The sequence below is a fragment of the Mya arenaria genome, chromosome 10, assembly GCF_026914265.1.
Source record: "Mya arenaria isolate MELC-2E11 chromosome 10, ASM2691426v1".
NCBI classification, from domain to species: domain Eukaryota; kingdom Metazoa; phylum Mollusca; class Bivalvia; order Myida; family Myidae; genus Mya; species Mya arenaria.
The window spans coordinates 37,190,838-37,202,505 of NC_069131.1; the positions used below are offsets into that span (position 1 = coordinate 37,190,838).

The following is an 11,668-nucleotide window of genomic DNA, read 5'->3' on the forward strand; positions in this document are numbered from 1 at the left end:
CTCACACATTTGCAGAGAATAAAATACTTGGTTCAACGATTTATTATTCCACAAAAACGAAACCACATTAACAAACTTAGAGGTCAAAGTTTCACTGTGATATTATCGTTAGACAATGACCAAACTTACAAGAATGTGGGTTAAAGCAGGCCCAATGCAGTTTCACATTAATTAAAGTATTTTCTCGTAAACTCGCTAATCATATTTATCCTTACTAATGGATTGACTGTCTTTGAAGAAAATTACATACATTTGTTACTTTAATTATTTGGTCAATATTTCAGGGATCTCATTTTAGGGTAAGAACGGTGCTTGAATAATAACTCAGATTTTATCAGGAATACTCAATTGTTTTGTTATATATAAATAATTGAAATAGTACTATAAAGACACACCAAACTTGATTTAAGAAAGACACGAATGAACTCCTTTTTCAATTATAACAAATAATTTAAACAATGAACTCAGTTCAGTAAACACTTGACAATGGTAGAGAAAACATGGTTAAGACCCAAATATCACGCAAATATCATTTCTTAATCTCAGCTCCCCCATTACATCATGTTATTATTCAAAATCGCTAGTGTTTTACTATTTTTTAAATTAATCTTTTTGTATATTACGTATATCGATAAACGTCATTACGCAATGTTCTAAAGAAAATTACATTTCGAGCAATACATGTACTAGGACATGGCTGCTGGTTTTCATTTATCAACAAAATATTACAGTTTACGAAAATGCATACTGTTGTCATTTCTTTCAAAGAAACATCAATGACCACGTTCAATATATATGCAAAGAGCTTCAGAAACATGCTCAGTAGCAAAAAGTTTAAACATAAACACGGTTTAGTGGCAATGGTAATTACTTCAAGTAATGAAGTCATGTTATTAAAAAACAACTTTAATCATAAAAGTTTTAAGAGGAAAACAAGAACATCTGCTTGTTACAATGGTTTCAACTTGATCTCGTGTTACAGAGTTAAAACCCCGTGAGAAATATATTTTGTATCTTTTTCTTCCTGTTTTGAAAATGAATATTTCATATTTGGTAATGCAGTGGTAGTGTAGGATGTGGACTCTTTAAATCAAAGTGAGTTTTATTAGTTGTGAATTGATCCCAATTTTGGAATTGAGTGTGCTGCATATTGTTATTTTTCACACTTAAAATTCATTTTATTTTATATTTGATTAAAAAGGCAGATTTCCATTCAAATTTTATTAATGAAATACTTTTGAAGATTGAATAGTTTCAGTAGTTTTGGCATTTTATAATTAGTCCACTTAATTAATTACATTGATCTAAAATATTTTTTTATTTTATTAGATTAATGTTGTATTGTCTGATATTCTTTTAAAACTTGCCGTATTGATTAGTTTTGATGTACATTTGTAAATATTATGCATTTAATTAATTTAGTTGAGGGATAACTGAATACTTTGACTATATACACTTTGTAAGTGAGATGTTTATAAGCTTCGGCTCATAGCATTATTGTGTGAAGGCTCATTGAAATTTATTATTGTTTGCATATGAATTGACTACAACTTTGTGGAAGGTATTATTTGATATAATTGATACCGGTACTTTGGTGTTTGAGGGTTATGAAGTTATTTTTGAAATTGGACATATGTAATTGACACCGAATACTTCTTGAATGAAGTTACATGTGACGATACATGTTCAAAAGATGGAACTTTGAAATTGAATGTATGGTGTACGGTTAGTGTCATGATAGTGAGGACACATGCATGATATAACTTTGATGAACATGTTGTGTAATGATGATGGATAGTATTGGGTGATAAAAAATCAAAACTATCGAAGACTATTTGGGACAATTCAGTTGACATCTGTAAATGTTATTAGTTGAAGATGAATTATAGTGCATTATTTGTGTCATAAAATGAAGTGATGTGAACTCTTTTTGAAGAAGGTCAGTGGTGATTGAATTATAAAAGTGGGAATTGGGAAAATAGGACTTTTCGCTGATAGTGATAGTTAACTGACACATTGTGTGTATGGTGATACAGATGAGACAAAGTAACATTTTATAAGTTAATTATGACATTAGTGAACATTGAAGCATATGACATTGTGTTGTGAAGCCATGCTACAAGCGAATAGCGCAGTGCATTGATATGAATCATAACTTATAATATGGTGGAACATTTGTGCCATAAATGTACAGGTGAAAGTGAATATTGTGAATAATTGATGCTGGTACATAGATATGTGTGATAATTAACAGTAAATTATTGTAAAAGGAAATACTATGGACACTAAGTGGAGAGTACCCTGGTGATAATTAGATAGTGACCTTATTGAAGTGAACATTGACCATTATATTGCATTTCGGGTAACTTATTATTTAGTGAACATTGACAATGGCTGAAGTTGAACTTGATGCTAGTGATAGTGAATACGAATGGGAACATGAGTCATTCATCCATCCTTGGTTACCCATGTTTTGTGAGGTGGATAATGGAAATAAAGTATGCTGGGAAAGCTACAATTTTGAGCTGGAGATGCTCATGGAGGGAGGCATGTATGGCGAAGAAGAAATACAACTCGGGATTAGAAGGTCGCTAAAGGGGAAGGCATTAAATTCATTTAGGAGAATTGGAATTGAAGCTACTGTTGATGAAATATTAAAGAAGCTAGATGGTGACTATGGGAGTTTAGAATCAAATGAAGAAATACTTGGGCATTTTAATCAATTTCTCAACACGAGGGGAAAATGTGAACAGTTATTGCTCAAGGGCAGAGACTTTATTTGATAAAGTTGCGAGACTAGGTGGGTTAAAGAGGACAGATATATAGGTTGTTAGGCAAGTGATTCACAAGGGGCTTAGACAAGAATTGAAGTTACGGTCATATTACAAGCTTGACACAGAGAAAGATTATGGAAAGTTTAGGTTAGAGCTGCGAAGATTAGAAGCCGACATCAGGGAAGAAGAAGAATTGAAACATCATACCACATGTAACCTAGCCCAAGATAGAGATACCGAAGCAAAGAGTGAACAAATACAGGAGATGACAGAAGAACTTGTGAAGAAATTGTACTACAGAATTGAGATACTGGAAAGAGAAAGCGAAAGTTTTGATCAAGAGAGAGCTTATTTCACCATTGGAAGGCAGTACAAGAAATATACGCCATGGAACAACTTCAGACAAAGAGAGCGATACATTCCTCACAGACCAACATCATTTCAACACACTTGTTATCAATGCAATAGGAAGGGTCACATAGCCAAGAATTGCCCAAACGCTGTTATAAAGTCCATGACCAACACTAACTCAAAGAAGGAAGTTAAGTTGGTTGGTGATACGAACGAAGCAGAAATTCATATACATGATACCACAGCAAGGGCTCTGACACAGGAAGCTGCGTTAGTACAATAACGAAGACTTTTTATGACAATTACCTGAACAACCTAGAAGTACTACCTGTCCAGAATATTTTGAGAATAGAGTGTGCTGATGGGGAAAACTACCATACCTAGGTTATATAGAGGCCAACTTATCAGTTAAAAAGGGTCTGCAGAAATCAGGAAAGCATGCTTGTCTATTTCTAATCACGAACGACAAACCATTTTCTGAAAATACACATGTCCTGCTTTGTACGAACATTTTTAAAGAACTTCTAGAAGAATGTGAGAAGAACTTTGGGGAGCAGTATCTGCAGCGAGCCAAGCTATACTCACCTTGGTACTTATCCTTTCGCTGTCTTGCCATGAGGGAACGCGAACTTAAGAAAAATAAGAATCGTATTGCAGTCATCAGAGGCGCGTTGTCTGAGAAAGTTACTTTACGACCAAACGAAAGCATTGATACTTGGATATACAGATAGAGAAATTGAATTTGGTAACACAGCAGCCCTAATACGAATGAGAATCAACGGAAGCATTGATTTCATTGATGTGACACCAGCAGTTAAACATTACCAGTAGAAAAGTAAGACCCCTATAACAGTGAACCTCTCGAACGTGACCACAACAACAACAATACCACTAAGAACCATACTATGCGAACTCCAACCTGTGACGATTGATGAAGAAGTACTTACGATAGAAGAAGATACTAAGAAAGACGTGTTGAAAGAGAAACATGTTGATGAAGACCAACATTTGACTGATGAACAGAGGAAGCAGATTTTAGAACTATTTGAGAGACACCGCGACATATTTTCTACCAGTGACATATACATTGGCAGATGTGATTTAATTAAACACCGGGTAGATCTTTTACCTGAATTTCAAACTCCTTTTAAGCAACGCCATCGAAGAATCCCACCTAACATGATAGTAGAAGTTCGCCAACACTTGGAGCAACTACTAGCAGCAGGAATCATTAAGAAATCTAAATCACCATGGTCATTAAATGTTGTACTTGTCAAAAAAAAGAACGGAAAATTGAGAATGTGTGTAGAGTATAGACAGTTGAATAATAGATCGGTCAAAGACGCGTATGCTCTTCCAAGGATAGAAGAAGTATTTGATGTACTGCATGGAAGCCGATACTTCACTACAATTGATATGAAGGCGGGTTGCCACCAGGTAAGGTAGAGGATGATCACAAAGAAAGGACTGCATTTACAGTTGGACCCCTAGGCTTCTGGGAGTATGTGAAAATGCCATTTGGCCTTAGTAACAGCCCTGCGACTTACCAGAGACTTATGGAGGAATGTTTGGGAGATATGAACATGAGCATTTGTGTCATCTACCTGGATGATCTGATAATTTCCTCAAACACTTACGACGAACATCTTGAACGAATCGATAAAGCACTAACCCGTTTAAAAGAATGTAACCTGAAACTTTCGCCTTACATTTTTTATCCAGAAAAAAGTAAACTGTTTGGGACGTTTGTCAGTTCTTATGGCTTTGAAACCGACCAAGCGAAGATCCAGAAGGTAAAGGATTGACCAACACCCTGCAACTCGGATGAATAAAGATCTTTCATTGCGTTTACCGGCTACTACAGAAGGTTTGTGAAAGACTTCAGCCAAATCACAAGGCCCTTGTCAGACCTCCTACCCGGAACTGAAACGAAGAAGGGCAAGAACAGTAAGACAAAGAAACCTACAAAAGAGTGGCAAAGGAAACAGACTGAACAGGAAACATTTGAAAAGCTGAAGGAGATACTGACAAATCCTCCAATACTCGCGTATCCGGACTTCACTTCACCGTTCGAGTTGCACACAGACGCGTCATACCAAAGACTTGGAGCTTTTCTTTATCAAGATCGAGACAACTACAAGAAAGTTATTGCATATGCCAGTCGATCACTAACTAAATCAGAAAAGAACTATCCTGCCCACAAATAAGAATATTTGTCATTGAAGTGGTCAATTAAAGAGAAATTTTCCGATTACCTAAAGATGATGCATTTTAAAGTTCTGACTGACAACAGCCCGCTAACCTACATACTTACTTCAGCGAAACTCACTGCAACAGGTCAGCGAAGGGCGTCAGCATTAGCTCATTACGACTTTGATAATACTTACCGTGCTGGACTGAAGAACGGCGATGCGGACGGTATGAGTAGGTACCCACACAGAGAAGAACAAACAGAAGGTAGAAAATAAGTGAAAATGGAGGAGAAAACAGTAAAGGCAATCTGTGGTATAATACAACCACCATATTACGATACTTTACCTGCATTCAGTTTCAACATTATTGATGCAACGGAAATTCTTGGACAGACGATGGCAACAGAAAGAGCTAAGAGAAGTAAGAAGGAAGCAGAGAGAAGATAATTTGATTGAGAGGTGGCGAAAGGCCGTTAAAGACAATGTTTTACCAAGATTCACCAACACCAAAGAAGATTCTGTCATGAAGAGACATTTAAAAGCAATTCCACCACATGCACACTTGAGATTGTTTGCATAGACTTCCTGACACTGGAACCATCCAAAGGAGGCAAATCCAACATCCTTTTCATAACCGATCATTATACGATGTTTGCCTAAGCGATCTCCAAGAAGAATCAGACGGCCAAAACTACAGCAGAAGCTTTATATAACAACTTTCTACTCCATTATGGAATTCCTTCAATCTTACATATAGACCAATGAGCAAACTTCGAATCTTAAATCATCAAAGAACTATGTTCACTGACCAACATTAGAAAATCGAGAAGTAAACCTTATCATCCAATGGGCAACGGGATAACGGAAAGGATGAACAGGACACTACTCGGCATGCTAGGGACATTAGAACCAAATCAGAAGACTGATTGGAAGAAATATATTGGACTGATAGTGTACGCATACAACTGAACGCCGCACGAGACCACAAAGGTGTCCCCATTCGAGTTGATGTTTGGAAGAAGGCCTAAACTAGTGAAGATTTTAGCTCATGAGGGCAAACACAAGATTCAAGACAAATTTAACGAGGAGATATATGATGTGATTGAACAACTGAGAGATCGAATTCCTATGTTCAAGATAAGAAGCGAAAAGACCAAAAAAGAAAAGAGATTGCATCTAGTTCTAGTGGATTACGGGGACGATATAGATAGGGACCTTGCTGAAGGGAAGACTGAAGATATATCGACAGTGAACGATAGCGATGTACAGGCAAGGTCATCGATCTAGAAGCAGATCAGGAAAGAGAAGTTCTGAAAGACGAAGCGGAAGTAAATGTCAAGCGAGAAGTATAGAGATAGAACATGATGTAGAAGACGAAACACATACTGAAGTACGAAGATCTTCAAGACAGAAAAAAACACCATCCAGATATGGAGATTATGTGATGAGTGCAGTAGTAACACGCCCAACAGATACATGAATAAAAACTCTTAAAGAGTAGGTAAATTCTGGGATATTGAAGAATATAAATAGTGTCATGGCTCAGAAACTAGTGGACTCTGTTTTTAAATAAATGAAACTGAATTTTGTTTAAGCAGGTTTTATGTTTGTACTTGTATGCATTAATTTGAAATAAACTTTAAATTCATATGAAGTAAAGCGCGGACGTTTTTTAGTTTGGCGGGGAGAAAACGGTAAGAAAATGTATTTTCGTTAAATCTAGCATTTAATTTGAATTTGTTGAGAAATGGCTTGAAATTTTGAAATAGTTTGGAGAAATAGATTGTTATTCCAGATGAAATAAGAGATTATCCGAGGTATACTTGTTTACGTTTGAATATATATATAGTGTAGCGACGAGTTATTCTGTAGAAGATGTAATGACCTGTATGTATTGGTAAATATGTAGAAGTAACTGTGATGTAGTGTGTACTTGCACAGTATAAATAAATGACGGGACGTTATTTTTTTTAAAATAGGGATGTTTGTAACCAATTGAAAATTTGCCGTTTTGGATATTCCCTTAAAATATTAAGATGTTGTGAAATCAGCATTTTTGTACTTAGATATCGGAGTTCAAAGTATCATTTGGACAGACATCTTTTCTTTTTACATTTTTAAGATTGGATTTTAAGTATAATGTGATCTGTTTAACAGAACATTGACAACACGGTCTTGGGGATGAGAGCAGAGAAGACTGAGAGACATATATATTTGACATTTGGCTCCACACGCCTTATGTTGACTTGTGACTGTTATCATCACCATTGTGAATGAATATATGAATAAATATATAAATAGACGATACACTGTGTTATAATTGTTATAGCCACGAATAGACACATTTATCTGAACCTTCCCCCAACAATTCGACCAGAACTTTCTTTACGGAAACGTCGGCCTGTTACATCTATACACTTTTTCAACTAATAAAGCTGCTTTTCTTGAACAAAATGATAGCATTACGATACTGTCATGTTCTTGTATTTATCATATTATTATTGTTTTAATCATACATATAATTGTATGTGAGTTCGTGATTATGCGGCTAACAATGAAAGTTATTCAACCGTACACTGGCTTTAGATACCACATTTTGTTTTCAATGGTAGTTAACGATCCATTTTTTATATAATCAAAACAAGTTCAAGCGATCTCAACAATTGAAAGGAACGAAAAAATATCATTTATCAATTTATTACATATATTTTAAAGTACGTGTACATTAGCACAGTTTCAAAGAATATAACAACAAATACCTCTACTAACAGTATAAGTTACCACGTTAACATAGTTTTTGTGTCAGTATTTGGTCATAAAATGACATACACATGCAATTTCAAGTCAAGCAATCAATGACAGACATATTCCTTTGATCCTTTTGTTTATATTATGCATATTTCATTAGGTATTTAAAAATTCTATATCGCATTACTTCTGATTGTTTTATCAAGATTTATTTGACGAAAAGAACCATTAACATACCAAACAGTCATGTGCAAGTAAAACATCTTCAAATCAGGCTTACATTGCCGCCAAATTAGTCAACACAAATCAGTTAGCGTGTTTATTTTCACAATATTTTGTTCTTTCGGCTACTTTTTCTGACACTGTATCTATACCAGCCGGAATTTCTCAAAACTCAAGGCTCTATCCGTAGTCCATTGTTTTCTAATATTTATATCAAAGCGACATTTTGCATGGAATTAGGTCTCCAAAGTGCATTTTTTGGAGATAATACAGCCATAAACATGATTACCGAATACCCTTTTGCTGCAGCAGGTCTACTTAATGACGAACGCATTCAGTCTGCAAAACAAAAGGCGAGACAGCGAGTACATATAATGAGGTCTTACCGATTCCTCTTTCTTCGGAGATTATTAGAAAAAGTTAAATAACCCTAATCAGACCCTAAGTCGAGTACGCGGATGTCGACTGGGACAGTATGTCACACGCAGAAGAAGAAAAGCTTGAGAAACACGAGGCCGCTAGAATCATTTCCGGTGTCACTTGCTTATATCCTCAAATAATATATATACATCGGAACTCGCCTATAACCACAAAAATGACTGATGACTTCTCTCTTTTTGTAATCTATGATACCCTCACATGTTGAAGATTTATCCGCAATATTCGATGCAGATCTCAACTGTTGTCCAACTCTTTTCTTCCTTCTACTATTTCTTCCTGGAATGCTATCAGCCCCATCCCTTTTCGCTTTCAAACACATTCTGAAAAAACAAACAAATATGTTTTCTTGTTTTATTACGATACAATCAGAGGACGAGTGTACACCACGCAAGACCACGCCGCATGCACTGATCTCTTAACATCCAAGCACTTGTTCTCTCAAAATATTGTAGTCTGTTTGGCCAGCGCGGGGAAATTAAGGATACATACCTCTTTTTCGTTCGCTGCCAAATTTACCGGGATTTAAGAGTAAGCTTAATGTGTCAAAAGACTTAACTACTTTGACTCAGCAACATAATTTTGATAGACCTGACTTCTACAACCAACTTCAAGACATGTCATTTCTTTTTTTTGTTCCAGTGACCCATAATCTTTTGTCTTCTTCCTGAAGTACCCCGTTTTACATTTGTTTTCCCTGTTTTTTACTCATGTTCATACCCCATTCCAATTTGCAATACGATTCATATTCGTTTATACTATCCTAAAGTTGAAATACAATACACTTAAATTCACGTAGTTTACACCAACGATTTTACATTTTGATGCAGCTTGTTAGGACGACATACACGATACATTATATAAGATTAAAGTCTTCTCAATTCTGTCAATACATTATGACTTACAGTATTTTCCATTGAATTCGGCTTTCGTTTTTACTTGCACTTGTTTGTTTATGCTGAATGTTTGTATACAAGATTTTGTAATGTCAATCGATAAACATGTTGTTACAGAGACACCATCAGGACAACAATGAAATTGTGGATACTAACTTTACTCTGCGTCGTGCGATCATGTTTGACAGGTATGTACATGTTAAACTATTTTAAATGTTCAAGAAAAAGGTATGTCAAAATATTGGTTTTTATCTTAAGTAAGAGAAACATAAGAAAGAATGGATATATTTCTATATTTGACACAAATTCCTTCCAGTGACGGTTATTATAGACGGAAAAGAGGTGGACTGCAGTAAAAACTGTGTGTGTGTTGTAAAGGAGGAACGTCAAAATGTGGACATGATAACGTCTGTACAGAAAGATGTGTTGAAACCATACATGGTCACAGATGTCATCACTCTTGTCCCGAAAACTGCTACACGTGCGAATATAATACAGGAAAAACATGTGAGAGTTGCAAAGATGAATTTTATGATATAAACAGTTTGTGTAACATGAGGTGTTCTGCCGGGTGTAACAATGGAACCTGTTATGACGATGGAACATGTGACCAATGTAAAGCAGGTTTCGAAGGGCCTAGATGCGAGCGATGTACACCAGGAAAATATGGTTCAAATTGTACTTTAAGCTGTGCAAAACAGAATTGCCGATGTACGGCTGACACAGATTGCATATCTTGTAAAAAGGGCTTCTATGGCAGCAGCACCTACTGTCAAACATCTTGTTCCACTGGATGTCAGGATGGATCTTGTAATGATGATGGAACTTGTAATTGTACCTCAGGATTTAATGGAACTACATGCAGTGAATGTATATCCGGATATCACGGGACAAACTGCGATGAACAGTGTTCCGTAGGCTGTGTAAACACACAATGTTCAACAGATGGTAAGTGTGACTGTCGAGATTACTTTGAAGGAACAACATGTGATATATGTTCAGATCATCGATACGGTAATTATTGTGATCAAGTATGCAGTGTCGGTTGTGACAAAACAAAGGCTTGTGACAGAAACAACGGCTCCTGCGAATGTCTTCCTAATTTTACCGGCGATAAATGTGACCAATGCAACGAAGGTCTTTACGGACAATCATGTGACGTTAATTGCCCAGAAACTTGCAATGGGGAGACATGCTGGCGAAATGAAGGGATATGTACATTCGGTTGTGTTGATGGTTTTTCGGGTGATAATTGCACTAACACTTGTTACAGAGCATGCAAAACATGTCTACAAAATGATACAGCACAATGCGAGTCATGCAACAATGGCTACACCGGAAGAACATGCCGATGTCATCCTAACTGCATCTGTAACACTGGATCTGATATTTGTAATTCATGTACAGATGGTTATTCTAATCCTGAACAACAATGCACGTGTCAATCGAAATATTGTATCGGGAGTGAATGTGATCAATGTATTAACCAAACGTTTTATGTTGATAACAATGCGTGCTGTCCATGTCCAGAAAATTGCAAAGGTGGTGTCTGCAATAATGGACTCGAGTGTATATCCGGTTGCACAGATGGCTTTTACGGTCGCAATTGTTCTAAAAACTGTTCATTCCTCAGTGATGAGTGTCTAAAATGTAACCGGACGGATGGAAAGTGCTTGTTGTGCAAAAAGGGGTATTACCTACATGAAAATGGAAGTTGCAATGGCTGCCTAAGAAATCTCTACGGATATTTATGTGATACAAAATGTCCTGAAAACTGTCAGCAACATAAAACAGAAACGAGTTGTAACATCGGCGGTAAATGTACCTACGGATGCGTTGATGGCTACAAAGGGGATGACTGCACAGGTAAGGATCCTATATAGATTGCAAACACTATTTTATAAAATAAAATGAAACAGTACATAAAACTATGCATGGAGTGCATAACTTTGTTTGTTGCACAACTTCTTGACCTTGAATAGATTTATTTTAACATTTAGTTTATATTTCGTGTTTTTTTTCAGAAAATAAGTTACACTTAAAACAC

General features: G+C 36.1%; 1 long non-coding RNA gene across 1 annotated transcript; it reads left to right on the forward strand.

The window, feature by feature from the left end:
• The first annotated feature begins 1,076 nt into the window (after positions 1–1,076).
• Positions 1,077–10,793, forward strand: LOC128205538 (uncharacterized). Its single transcript, XR_008256265.1, has 3 exons — positions 1,077–1,095; positions 9,739–9,809; positions 9,938–10,793. It is a non-coding gene; the product is annotated as an uncharacterized LOC128205538 (long non-coding RNA).
• The last annotated feature ends 875 nt before the right edge of the window (positions 10,794–11,668 follow it).